Source organism: Typopeltis vanoorti, chromosome 11 (genome assembly GCF_054136105.1).
Source record: "Typopeltis vanoorti isolate ZY-2024b chromosome 11, IOZ_Tvanoo_1.0, whole genome shotgun sequence".
Lineage (NCBI taxonomy): Eukaryota > Metazoa > Arthropoda > Arachnida > Uropygi > Thelyphonidae > Typopeltis > Typopeltis vanoorti.
In genome coordinates this window covers 120,316,365-120,335,838 of record NC_143559.1, presented here as the reverse complement: position 1 = coordinate 120,335,838, position 19,474 = coordinate 120,316,365, and the positions used below count along the sequence as shown (strand labels likewise).

The window sequence follows — 19,474 nt, the reverse complement described above, 5'->3', positions numbered from 1 at the left end:
GCTTTTTCTTTTTTTTATGTTTTTCATAAAACGGTACTATTACTATTATAACTTTTTACATTTTAATATCTACTATCTATGGTTCAAATTCTGCATAATCCATCATTCAGTACAAAATATGCTAGTTACCTGCTGTGCATCTCTTTTAAGCTAATGTATTGTGATTAATAGGTTACTTCATAGTATATCTAAATTCTCGCTCTCTTTCTCTTGGTAAAAGTGACGCACGTGTATCCTGTCCTCTTATTGGTTGTATGCTAATTGACAAAATCAGTGATCATTAAAGAAACATTTATAATGTTTATAATATAGTGTTTATAATCACTGGCATGTTCCCAGAAGTATAATAACTTAGCTAAAATTTCAAAAACCTATTTATGCCATGAAACTTGCTATAGAATCAGCTTTATAACTGGATTAAACTTAGGATAGGTGTTTTTCTCTATGTTCACTTGAACTACACAAAATCTATCCATAATGATAATAATTAACAATATCTTTAATATATCCCTCATTAGCTTATTATCAGTTCACTAATTACTTATCTGTTATTCAAAAACAATCAACTATCAGTGATATGATTAGGAGATACTATAACAATTCTTATTGGTCCCAGTACAATTAAAATGTTACTCCTGATTATATTAACTAGTAGATCAACTAATATGCATGCACACTTTTTTATGTTATTATTTTCCTTGAATACATGTTCTACATGAATTGGATAAAGGGAATGACTACATGATGATACTGCTGAATTTTGCAAAGGCATTTGACAAAATAATTCATAAAACTGTTATTCAAATTAGAACATATGGAGAAGAATATGATTAAACTGGTTATATTGATATGAAGGTGGCTGATGGACAGACCTAAAAGTAATATATGTAAGAGCAGATTCCAGGATAAAGCAGGTGAGTGTGGTGTGCTGCAAGGCTCTGTGTCACTACTGTTTAATTTATACATAAATGGCATAGGAAATAATTTGAAGGGAAATATGTTAGTATATTTTTTTTGGCCACTAACTTAATTTTAGAATAAGATTACACAGGGTTTTTTTTATTGATCAATGAATTCAATGATAAATTATTCCAACAAGTTTCACCAACTGGGCTGTTTGGCTTCTTCGGGGTATACAAATGGTAAAGACAACCCAAAGTCGCTAGTACATAGAACAAACATATAAAATATAACAAAATTAAAAAGATTCGTAACATCATATGCATGGAGCGTGTGTTTCATTAGTTATTGTTGTGCATGCATGCTGTGTAGTTTTGCAGCGGAATTAAATTCTGGCAAGATTAGCGATCTTATTAAGGTTTTCCATGTGTCGGGCAGGATCATTGCTTGATTTCTGTTTAGGCTGCTTTCAGAATGGAGAACCACTGTGGCTTCTTTGAAATTGCAATATTGGAAATTTTCTTCTAGATAAGGCATGGAACTTTTGTCCCATTCAGTGGTGTGGCTTGTGTTGAAGAAGTGGAGGGCTAATCCTGGAACTGTCTTTTCTGTTGTTTTTAACATCCCCTACGTGTTCCGTTTTTCTTATTTCAAGACTTTTGATGTCTGACCTATGTAGTTTACACCACAAGAGCAAGGGATGTTGTATACTTCAGTGTATTTGAAGAAGGCACTGCTGTCTTTTGGTGACCTTCATATGTTTTGGATCATCTTGATCGGTTTAAAAGTTGCTCTAATTTTCAAAGGTTTGAAGAGTGTTGCAATCTTTTTTGATACTGTTCCTGCATAAGGGATGGTAATTGAGGATTTATATTGAGTCTTGGTAGATTGTTGTTGTGTGGGGTTCTTGCTGTGAAGAATCTTTTTAATTAAATTTCTTGGATAGCTGTTGTTTACTAGGGTGTGTGATATATGAGTTAATTTGTCCTAGAGGTCTTTTTCTTCTGATATGATATTGGTGGCTCTATTTTTGAGCATGTGTCTGATGCTAAGTTTTTGAGAAATGTGGTGAGTAGACAAGAAGTGAAGATAACATCTAGTATGGGTTGTTTTACATTAGACTTTAAGGCTGATATGTTCATCTGCTTGTTTTTTGATTAGGGTATCTAAAAATGATAGTTGTCTATCCTTCTCAAGTTCCAAAAGTGAATTTGATTTTCTGATTGAAGGAATTTATCTTTGTTAGAAAGTTAAAAAGTTCTGTTTTAGTGTTTCTCCAAATTATAAAAACGTCATCAACATACTTCCACCATATTAATGGCTTAGGGTCTAATTGGGAAAGGATGTCATTTTCTAGTTTCTCCGTGAATAGATCTGTGCCTGGAGGAGATAGGGGACTGCTCATAGCCAAGCCAGTTAGTTGTTCATAGATAGTGCCATTCCATTTAAAGAAGTTTGATTTGAGGCAATGGCCGAAGAGGTTAGCAGTATCTCAAGGATACAGATTGTGTAAAATATTGATAACTTCTTCTACCAGGATGTTGGTGAATAAAGATACCATGTCCAGGCTGATAAGAATATCTGTTTCAAAAATAGAGATGTTTTTCAATTTAGTAATGAAGTGCTTTGAATTCTTTGTGGGTATCAGAGTTTCAAATATGATCCTTTAGGAGACGGGGGTGTTTAGACAATGATATTGGTGGCTCTGTTTTTGAGCATGTGTATGATGCTAAGTTTCACATGCTCAAAAATAGAGCCACCAGTATTGTAACAGAAGAAAAAGACCTCCAGGACGAATTAACTCGTATATCACAGACCCTGGTAAACAATGGCTATCCAAGAAATTTAATTAAAAAGATACTGAGATAAAGAGCCAATAGGCTTCACTTCGGCGAAGTAAATTTATTCAAATTAAGTGGATGTTGAATCCAACATTATTTCTTAGCCAAATATAGAAAACTATAAAAGTTCAGCAAGTCTAAGTGTAAGCCAACAGGTGGTACATGCTGGGGCAACTCATGGTAAAGGTGGAGTAAGATCCGATCACTGTCCTTAATATTTTCTCATAATGCAAAACACAACTCCTAGGAGATGTATGCTGTTATACATTATGGGAGAAGGTCACTACCCAGACCGGTTTTGACCTTTTTTGAGATCTCATCAGTGATTAGGTAGACCTAGATGTAAATACTAAGGTTGCAGTAATGCCTTCTCCTATAATGTATAACAGCATACATCTCCTAGGAGTTGTGTTTTACATTATGGGAAAATACTATATAATACTATATATTATATAGTATTATATAGTATATAGGAAAATATTATATATACTAAATAAAATAATAAAAAGGACAGTGATCGGAGCTTACTCCACCTTTACTACGAGTTGTCCTAGCATGTACCACCCGTTGGCTTACGCTTGGACTCTCCAAACTTTTATAGTTTTCTATATTCGGCATGAAACTCTTAGATTTTCTATCTTCGAGTTTTTTATTTGGCTAAGAAATAATGTTGGATTCAATATCCACTTAATTTGAATAATTAAAAAGATTCTTCATAGCAAGAACCCCACACGACAACAATCTATCAAGACTCAATATAAATCCTCAATTGTCATCCCTTATGCAGGAACAGTGTCAAAAAAGATTGCAACACTCTTCAAACCTTTTGAAATTAGAGTAACTTTTAAACCGATGAAGATGATCCGAAACATATTAAGATCACCAAAAGACAGCAGTGCCTTCTTCAAATATGCTGAAGTATACAACATCCCTTGCTCTTGTAGTGTAAACTACATAGGTCAGACATCAAGAAGTCTTGAAATAAAAAAAAAGGAACATGTAGGGGATGTTAAAAACAACAGAATAGACAGTTCCAGGATTAACCCTCCACTTCTTCAACACAAGCCACACCATTGAATGGGACCAAAGTTCCATGCTTTATCTAGAAGAAAATTTCCAATATCGCAATTTCAAAGACCCACAATGGTTCCCCATTCTGAAAGCAGCCTAATCAGAAATCAAGTAATGATCCTGCCCGACATATGGAAAACCTTAATAAGATCACTAAGCTTGCCAGAATTTAATTCTGCTGCAAACTACAGAGCGTGCACATACAACAATAACTAATGAAACGCACGCTGCATGCATATGATGTTACTCATCTTTTTAATTTTGTTATATTTTATACGTTTGTTCTATATACTAGTGATTTTGAGTTGTCTTTACCATTTGTATTCTCTGAAGAGGCCAAACAGCTCAGTTGGTGAAACTTGTTTATATAATTTATCATTAAATTCATTGATCCATAAAAAAAAACCCAGTGTAATCTTATTCTAAAATTGAAGGGAATAATTCAGTCATTTGCTGATGATGCAAAATTGGGTAGGGTGCTCATTAATTAAGGTGATGTGGAGAGCTTACAGGATGATTTAAATAGGCTGTCAGTATGGACAAAAGATAATGGCCGTCAATTTAATGTGGAGAAATGTGAAGTTATGCATTTTGGGAGAAATAGATTACACGTTCTTATCTGTACCTTATTGATGGAACGATATTCTTGGATACATCCGTATCTGAATTACTTGCTATGTTTGATTACCTGGGTTTCTTGGGGATGAGGAAGTGGTGGAGAGGATCCAGAAGTGATTGATAAAGATGGTGAGAAGCCTGTGGAATGCTGTGTCCGTAGATTGAGGGTTTGGAGGTTGCAAAAGTTTGTTGATAGGCAAAAAAGAGATAATATGATGGAAACATCCAAGTTACTTAAAGGATTTTATAGGATTGATGCATGGGAAATGGTTCACCACCTGGCTGGTGTGAGCAGAACGAGAGATCAGCCTTTGAAATTGAGTAGGAGTGTGGTCAGTAAGGACTAGATTTACCAAACACCATAACAATAATGGCACCACATCTGAGAGGGTGCCTTTCACATCATAGACATTTTTATTATTTTTGAAATTTTTTCGTCTTTTTATCATAACTGTGATGGGTTTAAATTTGAGCGATTTGCAAATTTATTGTTACAATTTTCTGAAATGGAAGTAACATATCCTGTTCTAACAGGTTCAGTGTATATCGTTCCATTTCAAGTTATGAAGGTGGGAAGAAGTATTAATTTATTTTTAAGTTGTCTTCTGTGTTCCATTAATTTTAGTGATCAGATAAAATTTGAGCTACTTTTGTTAATTTTAAGATTATTTATTCCTTAATTAAGTTTAAGCATTTAGTTAGAAGCTCAGTGGTGAAATCTGGGTGAACCTGTAAATCCGAACTTCAATTTTAAAAAGTTTCATTTTTTATTATTGATGTGATTCTAATAGCATATATTTCATGTACCACATTTTCATGTGTGGAGGAACAACCATAGTTTAGAAATTACTCTTGAACAGCTGTGCCATATGCAAGTATGTGTAACCTATACCTCATGCTAACCTATCACTGTGAGTGCAATGTTTTCATTACAATGTGTGTGTGTGTGTGTGTGTGTGTGTGTGTGTGTGTGTGTGTGTGTGTGTGTGTGTGTATTATTGGCCATATTTTCAAAATATGACAGCTTATATGGCACATATTTGTTTTATAAGTTTCATCCTGATAAATGAATTCCCCCCCCTCCCCACCAAAATTCTATATCAAGAGTGAATTGTAATCCTTCTTTCCCACTGTGGGTGTTCAGGTATCAGAAATTGCAAAGTTACCAAGATAACCAAGCAGCAAAAAATGAATGAGGTTATATAATATTAGCACTCTGTCACATTGTGCTATTAAAATTGAATTTTCTTTCCTGCTTAATGCTTTTTGCTTACTGAAAGGCTCTGTATATATGCTTGAGAACTTATTGTTTATGTATAAAAAAAAAAATTGTTTCTTGCATCATAAGATCATGGGATTTTAAGTACTGTATGAAGTACATTCTGAGCTTATAATTTCATAGTTTATAGTGTTGTGGTAATTCATTTTAGTGTTTAATGGAGGGACATTAAGGTAAAATCTTAGTCTGTATTTTTAATTTGCAAATATCAGTCTGAATTCAAAATAAATTTACATTCTGGAAAGGAAAAATAAATCTTGTAGAGAATCTATGATCATTTAATATTAAAATAAGTTTCAGATTTACTTTGTGTTGAAACAGTGGTTTACATGCTTTATTATTGCACTCATGTTTATGACGCCCTAAAATTGTTCATTATATTTTTGTGATGTTCCTTATGTATAAGGAACATCACAAAAATTTTTTTTGTGAGTCAGTGATAAGGTATGTTATCCCAGATGAGTTGTCTGTAATTTAGTAAATATTGTAATTTCACTGGGTTGTTATAGAGGGGAAGAGAACAAAACTAATCAGTTAAATAATTGCATTATATTTTTTGCCATTTCATTATCCAAACGTGGATAATGAGAATTATCCACATATGGATAATCAATTTGAGAATATGAGAATTTTTGACAATGTAGAGGTTTTTGTGTCTAGCTATTCTTGATTACTTAATGACTAGTTCCAGTTTTTTTAATATATATTGGCTTTTATAAGAAATATTTGCATAAAAAGTATATTACTTTTTTTATTTTATATATATATATATTCCTACATATCATTTATAGTATCTTCTTAGTTGTTAAGAAACGTCTAGTGACTCCATGCTGGGAACCACTGTATTTAGAAAAGTAAAGAGAAAGTTCATACTATGGTATCAAGGATATTCAACATGTTACTAGGTATGACTCATTAGTGAAAAACTGGTTCAAAACATCCAATAAAATCCAATAGCTATCAGCCTACTAGTATGTTTGTGGGAGAAAAATACAAATTATCCCTTCCCGCTTTACATATTCACACACGCGCACATGGTTAACTGTGGCTAAAGTGTTCTGCATTTTGCAAAGTATGCCATGTGCATCATACCACTTTAATTATTGGTGGTAAGCTAGCCTTGTGAGACTTCCAACTTCACTCAGTGTAGCCAGAATGGATAAGTCACTGTCAAAGATATGTGGGCAGATATCAGTCACTTTATGAATCAATAAATTGAATAACCATCACTCTAACAAAATATATTGAAATGTCTTTTATTGTATGTCTTGTATTCAAGTTCGATATTTTATATAGAGCCAACTTTCTGTAGAAAACAAACTTGTAGGACTACAGAAACAGTTTGTTACGGTGGATAATTGCTATAGTGAACTTCTTTTAGTGTAGCATTATATCTATGCCTCTTTGAAAGGGACTTTTCAGTTAATGTGACACTTGCATGGAGTCCAAGAATTCATCACAGAAGAGCTGTCTCACAACCCACTATGTACAACACTACATATATGCTATCTTCTATGCACTATATTTTTGTCTATTAATTGTATGCATTCTTTGATCAGTTTTCCTGTGTGTGTTCATGTGACATACAGATTATATTGAGCGAGTTTGTTATAGTGATGTTTGCTATCGTGAGAGTTGACTATATTGTTCATCACTTAAATTTGAGTATAAAACATATGTCAGCCAGTCACTGAATCTTTGGTTATTTTTGGTATAGTTGTAATTTCTTTTGCACTGTTATCATATATTTGAGAGCAAACTTTTTTCCACTGATTTCAATTTTAAAAACAAAATTGCTGCAGATATATAACACAGATCATCCCATTGCTATATGTAGTTCTGTAAGTTGCTTTTTAAGTAACTTTTTAATGAATCCCATGATACTGTTTTTTATAACTGTATGTGTTTGGATGATACTTTTTGTTAAGATATCTGTCCCAGTCTAGTTTTGAATATGGATGATATTAGTCCTTGGTTACTTTTTACTGGAAATCTGGTCCTCATGTCCAAAATGGTTGGATGCCACTAATAATTATATATATATATCATCATCAAATTCCTGCCATGTACCCTCAAGGGATGTACAGGATATGATAGTACTACATGAAAAAAAATTATATCATTACTAACTTCCTATCTACAATTTTCCTCCAAATCAGTCTGTTACTTGTCAAGCCTCCAACATTATCAGATGTTATATTTCTATCGTCTAAGGCACTTTGTACCCTATCAATCCACCTATATCTCGGTCTTCCTCTGGGTCGTTTTCCTGCCAACCTGGCAGAGAATACTTGTTTTGCTAATCTTTCCTCTCCCATTCTATTTAAGTCACCATACCACCTGAGATTAGCTCTGCTAACGCATTCCTGGATGCTGACAATATGAAGTGCTTTCCTAATATCTTCATTTTTAATATGATATTGCCATTGATGCCATCTGTTCACGCCTATAATCTTTCTCAGGACTCTCATATCTGCGGTCTCTAGTCTTTGGTCAAGTGTTTTACTTCTGACCCAGCTCTCAGATCCATAAGTTAAAACTGGTTTGAACACTGTCTTGTATACAGCTAATCTAGTGTTCTGACTAATTTCTCTCTTATTCCATATGAATTTATTCAATTGACTTCCCACTATATATATATATATATATATATTATTATCGTTTAATATTCTGATGATATAAAGCAACATTAGTTTCAGTAATTATTTCATGTTATATTTTGTTATTGTCAAAATTTATAAGCATATTTATTAAAATTAATTCATTGTAACCTAATGAAAGTTTTAGATTTTTAAAAAAATATTTTTTGTAGTTATCATAGAACAGTAGTTGGTTCATAATTTTTTTTGTGTTGCTTCACTCTTATGATCTAAATGCCCCCCTCCCACCTCTCTTTTCTGGAAATTCTATCAGTAATAAATTCTTTATTTAAATAAACTCATTCCAATTGAGTAATCTTCTGCACATACATTTCATATCTATAAAGAAAATATATTTAGAAAAAGGGGGGGGGGATTATAAAAATGATATAAATATGTAGAATGTGCATATTAACACTGAATAAAGTTGAATAAGAAAAGAAATTTATTCCTCTCAGACTTGAATAATGTAATAGTAACAAGATTAATCAGAGACATAGTGAAGTAATTATCCTATCTTTTAAAGTTAAACGATTATCAGCATCATTTTGACAAAATTATGAGACTGCTACTACTTTTTTAAACTTCTACCACTTTTAAACCTCATGCAAAATAAAGAAGTTATTCAACTCCTTCAATGATTTATTTCCTTCCCTGGCCTGCCCTGGAATATCTTATTTTCAATGCTAATATGGTGAAACCGGACACACAATTTCTACCTAGAAAATGGAACATAAATGACACATTAAATTTAATTACTATAATAAATCTGGCCTTTCTGACCATGCCTTTGTTACTCTAAACAGAATTGACTGAAAAGGAACCTATTCAATACATCACACCAAAACTTGGTATTAGTGCAAATTTCAGTAGCCCTGTGAAATTATTATTAACCACCCTAATAGTAACAATAATAATGGTTTAAAAATCCCAAGAAAATGGATGACACATATTCTACCTATATAACCTTTTGTTCATAGAGGTCATTATAAATTATAATTAGAACTGTAGTATTTTGGATTCTTAGCCTTAATATAACAAACACTTATGTTAAATTACCGCTTAAGCTACCACCACTATTGCTCTATTAAAAGATATGAATTTCTTCTTTAGCCATGTAAAAATAGGATATAACTTTGATGTAGTTTTTTTTTTTTTTTCTTTCCCTCACTAGAGGTTAATGTTACTTTGGTATACTGTTTGAATTGTAATGTAGCTCGTCTGTGTATATATATGTGTGTGTGTGTGTGTACACACTAGTTGACTATAATAGGAAGGTTGAAATGTCAGGAAGTTTAAATAATTATTCTTAACATGGTAATAGTCTCCATAAGTTTGTTAAAATGAAAGGAAGTGAAATAATTATGATAATTATTTATTTAGGATTGCTGCTAATTTTTGATTCTAATTGGTTGAATATTGTTTGAATTCGGAAAAAATAATAGTAAGGCTCCTTTGTCCAGTTACTCAGCTCTCACTATAGCAAATATTAGTATAACAAACTTGGCCACTATGACAAAAAAACATGACTTAAAGCTCCATAGGTACAATAGTAATTTTTTTTATAACAACATTGTCCACTATAACAAACTATTTCTGTGGTCCCTATAAGCTTGTTATAGTGAGAACTAACTGTTTAGTTTTGAGAGCAGTTAGTAGTAAGATTTCCATTGAAATACTTTTTTAAAGTATGTGGAGATTGCTAGACTAGCTATAAGCTTGTTATAGTGAGAACTAACTGTTTAGTTTTGAGAGCAGTTAGTAGTAAGATTTCCATTGAAATACTTTTTTAAAGTATGTGGAGATTGCTAGACTAGCTACATATTTGACTTGCAATCACAGTAATTTTTTTAGTGTTTATATGATGAATTCTAGAACTTAATTTTGTGTTTGATGCACAGGTCACAATTAATACGTTTCCTTTATTTTGTATGTAAATAGTATAGTTTTTAATGCAAAACTACCCTCAGTCTAAATTTCTGTGTCATCCTTTCTTCCTCCCTCTTTACAACTCCATATGCATCTTTATCTCCTGGGAATTACATCCAGTGGTTAATGATGTTTGCTCTTGTGTTAAATTCTTTTTTTCATCAATGAACCTTTGTGTGTCTGTTAATCAATCCCAGTTAATGTGGTTTATCAGCATGTACAAATACCATCCATTATACAAGGTTCAAAGCAGCTCAGAGTGAAGTTCAATAGCAAATTGAAGGTCAATAACAAAAGGCATAGTGATAGTGCTGTATTCTTAAATGGAACAGTTATGGTTGCTTAAATTAGCTACCCAATTTCACTGTTCATTTTCCTTCTGAATTTGGTTACAATCAATGCTACAACACAGTTATTAACACCACCCAAGCATCACTTGAATCCTAAATTGAGGTATGGCTTTTGTACAGGAAGCATAATTTTTTATTCTTTAAATGGATATTAAAATAAAATAACAACATGCCAGATTTAGAAATGTCATCATCATTATTATTTTCTTGATGAGGTCACAAGACTCATTATGGGAGGTCAGTACAAAGGCTAATGTACCACTTCTTAAACTAATCCAATGTTTTCACTTTCACCACTCTCATGCAATGCATTCCATGCTCCTACCACACAGTAGGAGCATGGAATTTTCCTCTCCATGCAAAAAACTTCTCATTCTTTATTACTACTCACTACTTCCTTTTGTAACTTGTAAGGATGGACATTTGTTCTAGTTTCTTCTTCTTATTCTACCATATGAAAAATTTCCTCACTGCTAATTCAATAATAACCCTTCGACAGCTTAAACGTCTCAATCATATCATCCTACCCTCCCTTTGTTTTCTATCCACCAAACTCTGCAGTCTACATGCCCTCAATCTATCCTCAATCAACATTGCAATCCTGATATCATTTTTGTTATCCATCTCAGCACCTTCTCCAAGGTTACTTCACCCCTTCAGAACTTGGTGATCAGATCTGAGCACAGAAATCCAGATGTTGTCTGATCAAAGTTTTATAAAATTGAACCACTACACTTTTATCTCTCGTGTTCAGTGTCCTCCTCAGTATTGAAGCAATTCTTTGAGATGTCTTCACAACCTTTGCAGTATGTGAACTTCAAATTCTATCTATAATCTCTCTCCCAATTATTATGCTCTTAACAGATTTGGTATACCCATGTATATACATATGCTTTTTGATGTCATTATCAATTTCCTGATATGTTTTCTCAAGAGATGTACAGGCTACTGCATGATTAAGTTTACATTATTACTAATCTCTTACTTGAGACTAAGAGTCTCAAGTATGTGACTAATTTTCTTCTTAATTAGTCTCTTACTTGTCAGCACTCCAGTATTGTCATATCTAGCATTTCTGTCTTCTAAGGCACACTTCTGACTGATTCAGTTTACTTAGATTTTGGTTTTCCTGTGTCTTTTTCTTACTACCTTAGCAACAAACATCTATTTTGCTAACATTCTGTTAGCATTCTGTTGTCACTCTTCCATTCTGTTTGAGTGACCATACCACCTTAGATTAGCCCTGCTCACACATTCTTGAATGCAAACAATATGTTCTTTCATAATATCTTCATTTTTAATATGATTCTGCCATTGGTACCATCTGTGCAAGCCCCTAGTTTTTTCTCATATCTGTAGTTTCAAGTCTTTGATCTAGGGCTTTATTTCTAACCCATCTCTTAGATACAAAAGTTAAAACTGGTGTGAACACTTTCTTGTACAATGCTATTTTGGTGTTTTAGCTAAGTTGTCTCTTATTCCATATCAGTTTATTCAATGGCTCCCTACCATCCCAGCTTTATTTCCATATTTAATTTCCCCATCTTCACTATAAACTGTGTGCCTAAATAGATGAAATATTTTGCTTATTTTATAGGTTATCTGTGAGAATATAGCTGAAGTTTTCTATATTCGTGCCTATTTTCATAGTTTTGGTCCTTAATCTAAGTGTATTAAAACAGATTCAAGAAAAGGCCGAGAAACACTGTGGTGTGTGTGTGTGTGTGTGTGTGTGTGTGTGTGTGTGTGTGTGTGTGTGTGTGTGTGTGTGTGTGTTAAATATGAAAATTCTATGCATGAAAGGTTGGAAAATCTGGAAATGCTCTTGAGAAAGTTCCAAACATGGAACTTTTTGAGCCAGTTCATCATCAGTTTCCTGATATGTTCCCTCAAGGGATTTTGGGATACTACATGATGAAATAAGGAAGGAATTGCACATACAGGCAATGAATGATAAAATAAAAGGCCATCAAAAGAATTGGAGGGATCATTTACAACAAATAGAAGAAGGAAGACTGCCAAAGGAAGTAATAAAATAGAAACCTTAAAGGGAAAAGAGATGAATGAAGACCCAGGAAGAGATGAAAGTATAGTCATTAAGATGCTGAAACAAGCTTTCAGCCTAGGTCTTGAAAGAAGAACACGAACAGATGCCTTGTCAACAATTTTCCTTCAGATTATTTTATCACTTGTCACCACTCATTATTATATCATAACACTTCCCTCAATGAGTCTTTGGACTCATCGAGGGAGAGCACCCACTCAACAACTCTCCATCTCTGCCACTCAGTCCACCAACTACAGCAAACTGCATCATCTACACCAACACCATCTACCCCCCCATCACTAGTATTTTCACAGACTACCACAAACATTCATATCCATGGCAGGATTCGAACCCACAGCCTTTTGGCTGGAGAGTAGATACACTGACCACTTGGCCAACTAGAATGGCATTATATTATTAGATCTTATATCTAAGTCTGCTTTCTAACTGCATCAATCACCTACATCTCGACTTTCTTTTGGGTCTTTTCTCTGCCATCTTGACATCAAACACCTGTTGTTGTTATCATCATCATCATTATTATTATTATTATTGCATGGGCACCTCCATGGAGTCCTAAGACTCATCTTGGGAGGCCCAAACTATAAACACATCTGTCATACCTCTCCTTGAAACCATTAACAGACAAAGCATTCACAATCGACTCAGGCAACCCATTCTATTCATTCATTCACCATTCTCCAAGTGAAAAATCTAGTCCTCATGTCCTCAATCAATCTTATAAAATCCTTTAAGTAACTTAAAGGTTTCTATTATATTCCCTCTTTTTTGCTTCTCAACCAACTTTTGCAATCCACAAGCCCTCAATCTATCCTCATAAGGAGCATTCCACAGACCACTCACCATCCTGGTGAGTGGTCTATGGAAGTGGTCCTCTCCACTACTTTCTGATCCCCAAGAAACCCAGATGACTAGATCTGAGCACAGTAATCCAGATAGACGTGGCAATAAATTATATTTATTGCCACAGTCGTTGTTGTATCAACTGAGGCCATAAAAGAATTTTATTATTTTTTAAATGTTTTAATTTCATTTAGGATGACTTCTGATTATTTTCATACTAGTACAGTTGGGCAAGTGGATAGCATCTCTGCTCTCTGATCAACATACTGTGGGTTCTGATTCCATTATGATGTTTGTGAACATTGTTAGGTGGTAGATGTTTTCATTGCCTGTTGTGAGATCATGGTGCCACTTGTTTGAATTGTCTGAAACAAAATTGGAACATTTATAATTGGCATGAAAAAGTTCAACGATCAGAACTTTTTCAAGCTCTTGGTTTTCAGATTTTCTAATCCTTAACTCACCACAGTATTAATATACCATTGGTTTACAAACTTTCATGGGTAAGATTCGTGTAAAATGTGCATGTGTCTGCATGCATGCATGTAAATTTTAAATGAATCTGTATTCCTTATCGCTGACCAGTGATACTTTTACTGTGAGATTACGATGCAAAATAAAAAATATTAACAAGGCTGCAGTGGGTTAAAAAATACCAGCATAGATTTTACACGCGCACACGCACACACACACACAAAAACCTAATGCCAAACATTTTTTGTCAAATATTTCTTTTGTTAAATATCTATTCTATTACTCCATTTTGTTGTTATTGATATAATAGATATGTGATCTGGTTCCTTTATCTTGTAGTTATAAATTTTTAAAGATTATGTTAACTGTATGATATTTAGAATATTAACTGAAAACAGTATAATACTTTTTGATAGTAAATGTTGTCATTTACTATTAAAAAGTATTATACATTTAATAATAATAAAAGTTAATATTTTTATTAACTGTCATTTCATTATCATATTTTGATTTTATGCTAATTTAAAAGTTTTCATTAAAATTGGATGGAAAGTTTCCTCATTTTTTTTTTTTTTTTTTAAATTATGAAGTTTGCCATCTGATTTATAGATGTCTTTTTGTGAATATTTGCGATGCTTAATCAAAAAATTTAGGTAATACTATCTTAGTGTTTCATTTTGAATATATTTATTTATTTATTATTTATTTTTTTTTTTTTTTGTTATATGAAATTTCCAAGATTGATATTTCTTAAATAATTTTATTCAGATTTGATTTATTTCTGTGAAACTGCTAAGTCAGTAAAGCACTGGTTACTTTTTTTAAAAAAAAAAGAAAATTATACTTGTTCCTAATTAAAAGTAACAGTAAAGTATATAAATGTGGTGCTTGTATCATGATCATTGATATTAACATACTTGTGAGTGGCTGACTAGTAATAAAAATTTTGTTTTCATATCGTATGTTTGTTAATTTTTTTATTAGAAGTTCAAAATGCACAGAATTTTGGATATTTTGACTACATAGAGAGTTTGTTTTTATGTATATTATCTAATAAATTGTGAATTATATGTTCATTTACTCATGAGTAGTGAATTCTTTCTCATATTTTTCTAATAAGCAAACTGGAATTTGGATTTATAATATCCATTAAAAAAAATAATGAAAGATAAATTAGTATTATATATTAAAACATTCTTCATTAAATTTTTCATGGAATAACATGCTAAGAACAGTGGGTTCTTGATTAAATGTTTTGTAGAACTTATGCTCACTGAGGAATTTTACTGTTCTTTAGAAAATCTGGGATTACTGCAGTATATATTTTTGCATCTCTGGATGTAAAATATTTTAAAAATAACTTATCCAGATCACTTGGTTTCCATCCAGAATTTAAGCAAATTGATTCTTTAGGGTTCTTGATTAAGTTCACCTTGACATTCCTGGATATGTACAAGTTTCATTATAATTTCATTATATAAAAATTGCAGATATGTAGGATAAATAGTGTTTTTATGCCTATTTCAAAATTTGCACATACAAATTATTTGCATCACATTTAACTTTTTTTTTTTTTCAAATAATGGAAAGATTTATCTCAAATGTTGTACAGTGTAGAACCCCGAGTATAAAAGAATGTCATGAAAGCTTTTAGATAGCTGCCAGTGTAATTTCATGAGAAATCATTCTGCTTGCATGTCTTCCTTTCTTGTTATTTTCCTTAGCTTTGAATTTTGCATGTTTTGTTTCCATATCACAATTATAGTAGTACTGTAGCAAAAGTTATTTTATATTATGCTGTCAGTATATACATTTTTATGTGTAATTGTATATATGGAACACATTCAAATTTTTTCAAAAATTATAAATTTGATTTATAACTTCTTAGTCTTGATGGTCATAATTTAAATTTTGCACCTATGCATTATTTCAAAATCTTATTACAGAAGAGAAAGATGGTTTTAGTTAAGTTTTATGACTTATGCATGCATGTTTTTTTCTCATTTTTATTTTCTTGTTTTATATTTAGATTATATGCATATATACTGGCACTAATTGCCAGTTTTTTCCCTTCTTTCTGAATTCAGCAAGTCATTTCTTTAAACAAATGAACATATCAAATGAGTAAATCTTCTAAATTTGCCTTTTATACATATTTATTAAGATCCTAGACCTGATTCCAGTTCTTTAAGTGGTAGTCAAAAGATTGCTACCCATTCTCCTTAAATTTAGAATTACATGCAGTAGGAACTTGCAAAATTGTCTGTAACATTTAAAACACTTTTGAGCAGTAGGTGCGATAGCAGGGGAAAGAAAAGTGATAGGAAATGCAAATTGTAAATTTGTTTCTCATTACTGTCATAAAATTTCTACAGACAATCTGATCTTTATATTGTCTGTGGAAATCATATTTTATCTTCAGTAGCTGTTATAGTGGTGACATTTTATCCTATGTTAATGTTAAGTTGTTGCTGTTGAACAGTTTTTGTAATTTATTTGGTCTTCCTCAAGGCTGAATAAACATCACGAATTCTGTCAATAGTTTTCATTACATAGAAGTCTATGATCTAGTCAAGCAATGCTATAATTGTGCTTGACACAAGAATTACTTTTGCCAAGCAGAAGTATCTGAGCTTTGAATCCTTGATGATTGAAGAAATTTTGTCCTAGTTTTTTACTCACTGCTCATTTAGTCAATCTTGAATGAATTGGTAGGATTTTTTCATTGAAGATTAGTTTTATGTGATACAGAAGAGAAAGAAAGAGTAACACCATTTGAACATGCAAAATACAGATGCATAATATTATAGTCATTTGCATAATTCACTACTAAAACAAGCCACTCCTCATTTTCCTTTTTTAAAACTATGCCCAGCTTTTCTTCCATAAGCAAATATAGTTGTTTCACAGACATCAAGTGTCTAAATTTGACAACTTTTATTATTTCTCTTGATTGTATTAGAACCCCCACAGAATCAACATTCTGTTTGGTGATAATTATCAATGTTCAAAAAGGATAGTGAATCAGAATTAGGTTTCTTTTTTGCAGTAGTTAAAGCAAGTGACTTATGTTGTAACTGACTACAGTTACAACTGTAAACTGCAATTTTCCACCTTTTAATATTTTGATTTAATGCAGCAATGTAATAATCAATTCATCATTAGTGTTTATTTTGACTGTTTAAAACAATTTTTAATTGAATATAATCATGTTTTTAACATGATTATATTTGTTTTGCTCTGTGAAAGATTGTCTTTGGCATTATTGGTAATTAAAAAATAAAAATAAGTGAGCATTGACAGCTATTGAACTATTATTGTTGCCACATAGTAAGTTAATGCAGAATTTCTCACTTCTCAACTACCATTATTTTCCCATAATGAATGACTGACAATTATATTGAAACCTGCGTTTGTGTAAAACACTAAACATGAAGTCATGGTGAAGTTTCTTTGAATAAAACAGACATTTAAAGATAATAATTAACTAAATTAGAAATATATACACATTTAGACAAGAATAATGTTTAATTTGCCAAATATTTCGGTCTGAATATTACAGACCATCTTCAGTGGCTACATAGGAATAGTTTTAAAAAACAAGGTGGAATACGAACAATTGATCATTCACACATAGAACGAGCCGCGTGATGTCATATCACTAAGTATTAAAAGAGTAAACATTTTTAAAGTCATAATTAAAGATATTAATTCAGAAATTCATATAATAATCTTAAATAACATTAGACTAATATAGGAAATTTACAAAAAAAAAAAAAATTAACGTGTTATCCTGATTAAACTTTTCCAAATTTTTGATATAGATATACGGTCATTACGATTCAAGTTAGGACGTTGAAGTAAGGCCTCCACACTTTCTTTAAATAAACGTTCAAATTTGTAGCGACATCTGTGTAGGAGCAGAGTCTTGGACCAAAGGATGTTGTGGCTTGTTTCTAATCCATGCTGAGCTAATCCAGATTTCTCGGGTTTGTTGTGTTGAATTGATGACTAAATGCTCTTGAATTCTTTTTTCTATGGAACATCCAGTTTGTCCAAATTAGGAAAGATTACAATTACAACAAACCCGAGAAATTTGGATTAGCTCAGCATGGATTAGAAACAAGCCACAACATCCTTCGGTCTAAGACTCTCCTCCTACACAGATGTCACTACAAATTTGAATGTTTATTTAAAGAAAGTGTGGAGGGAGGCCTTACTTCAACGTCCTAACTTGAATCGTAATGACTGTATATCTATATCAAAAATTTGGGAAAGTTTAATGTTATTTAAGATTATTATATGAATTTCTGAATTAATATCTTTAATTATGACTTTAAAAATGTTTACTCTTCTAATACATAGAACGAGCCGCATGATGTCATATTTCATATTGCTATGTGTGATAATCAATTGTTCGTATTCCACCTTATTTTTTAAAACTATTCCTATGTAGCCACTGAAGATGGTCTGTAATATTCAGTCCAAAATATTTGGCAAATTAAACATTATTCTTGTGTAAACATGTATATATTTCTAATCATTTTGTCACAAGTGTCGTTAAAAAATCAATTGACTAAATTTATTTAGCTAATTAAATTACAAAACCGTAACATCAATAGCAAACATCCAAACATCTATACTAGACTAAACATGAAGAGAAACTTCTTCTTGAATGGCAGCCAATTTCAACTAGTGTTGTGGACAAATTTCAAAAATGGGGTATTGCACATTGAGACTTATTTATGTTTATGGTCTCACAGAAGGTTGTATTAAGGAAGAAGCATATGAATATTTTCAGGTATTAGAGAGGACACTTGACATAAATAGCTAGAAATATAAACAGTTGGGAAATAAATACCACTCATAACGGGAATGTTTTAGGAACATTTGTAGAAAAAAAAAAAAAAGCAAAACTAGTACCAATGGTAAATACTTGCTGGATTTCTATTCAGCACATTGACTAGTTATTAAATTCTTGGAGACAAGACAAAAAATTAAAAGTCATATTGTTGACAGTGATATGTTCAGAATATGAGAGTATACAGGAAATTTGATAGGAACTAATCATCATTTAGTTGAGTAGGATAAAAATATCAAAAAGAATAATGTATACAAAAGTTTTAAAAAGAAAAAAAGTTTAGCAGCTTTCAGAGGTGAATTTGTAGCCTCAAAATTATAAATATTGGGAGGCAGGGGTGCAAAACAATTTGAGAAAGCAAGAAATAAACCTACAGTCACTGGATAAAGGATGCAGAAAATGTTGATTGATTCACCCAGGAGGGTTTGATTCACCATTTCAGAGAATCCATCTATGGTTATTTAAGGTGGAGTTATATCCAGTCATTATTATACAGGGTGTTCGGGATAAATTTGACAGTTTCGTAAGGAAAAAGAAAATCTTCTTTGTATCTATTAAATTTAATGAATTGACAAAAAAACATTACAGGCAGAGTTAATTA

At 32.0% G+C, this 19,474-nt stretch overlaps 1 protein-coding gene across 5 annotated transcripts in view; it reads left to right on the top strand.

The window, feature by feature from the left end:
- Window positions 1–19,474, top strand: part of LOC150102005 (WD repeat and SOCS box-containing protein 1-like) — a 269,640-nt gene that overhangs the window by 161,647 nt on the left and 88,519 nt on the right. The window lies entirely within an intron of this gene.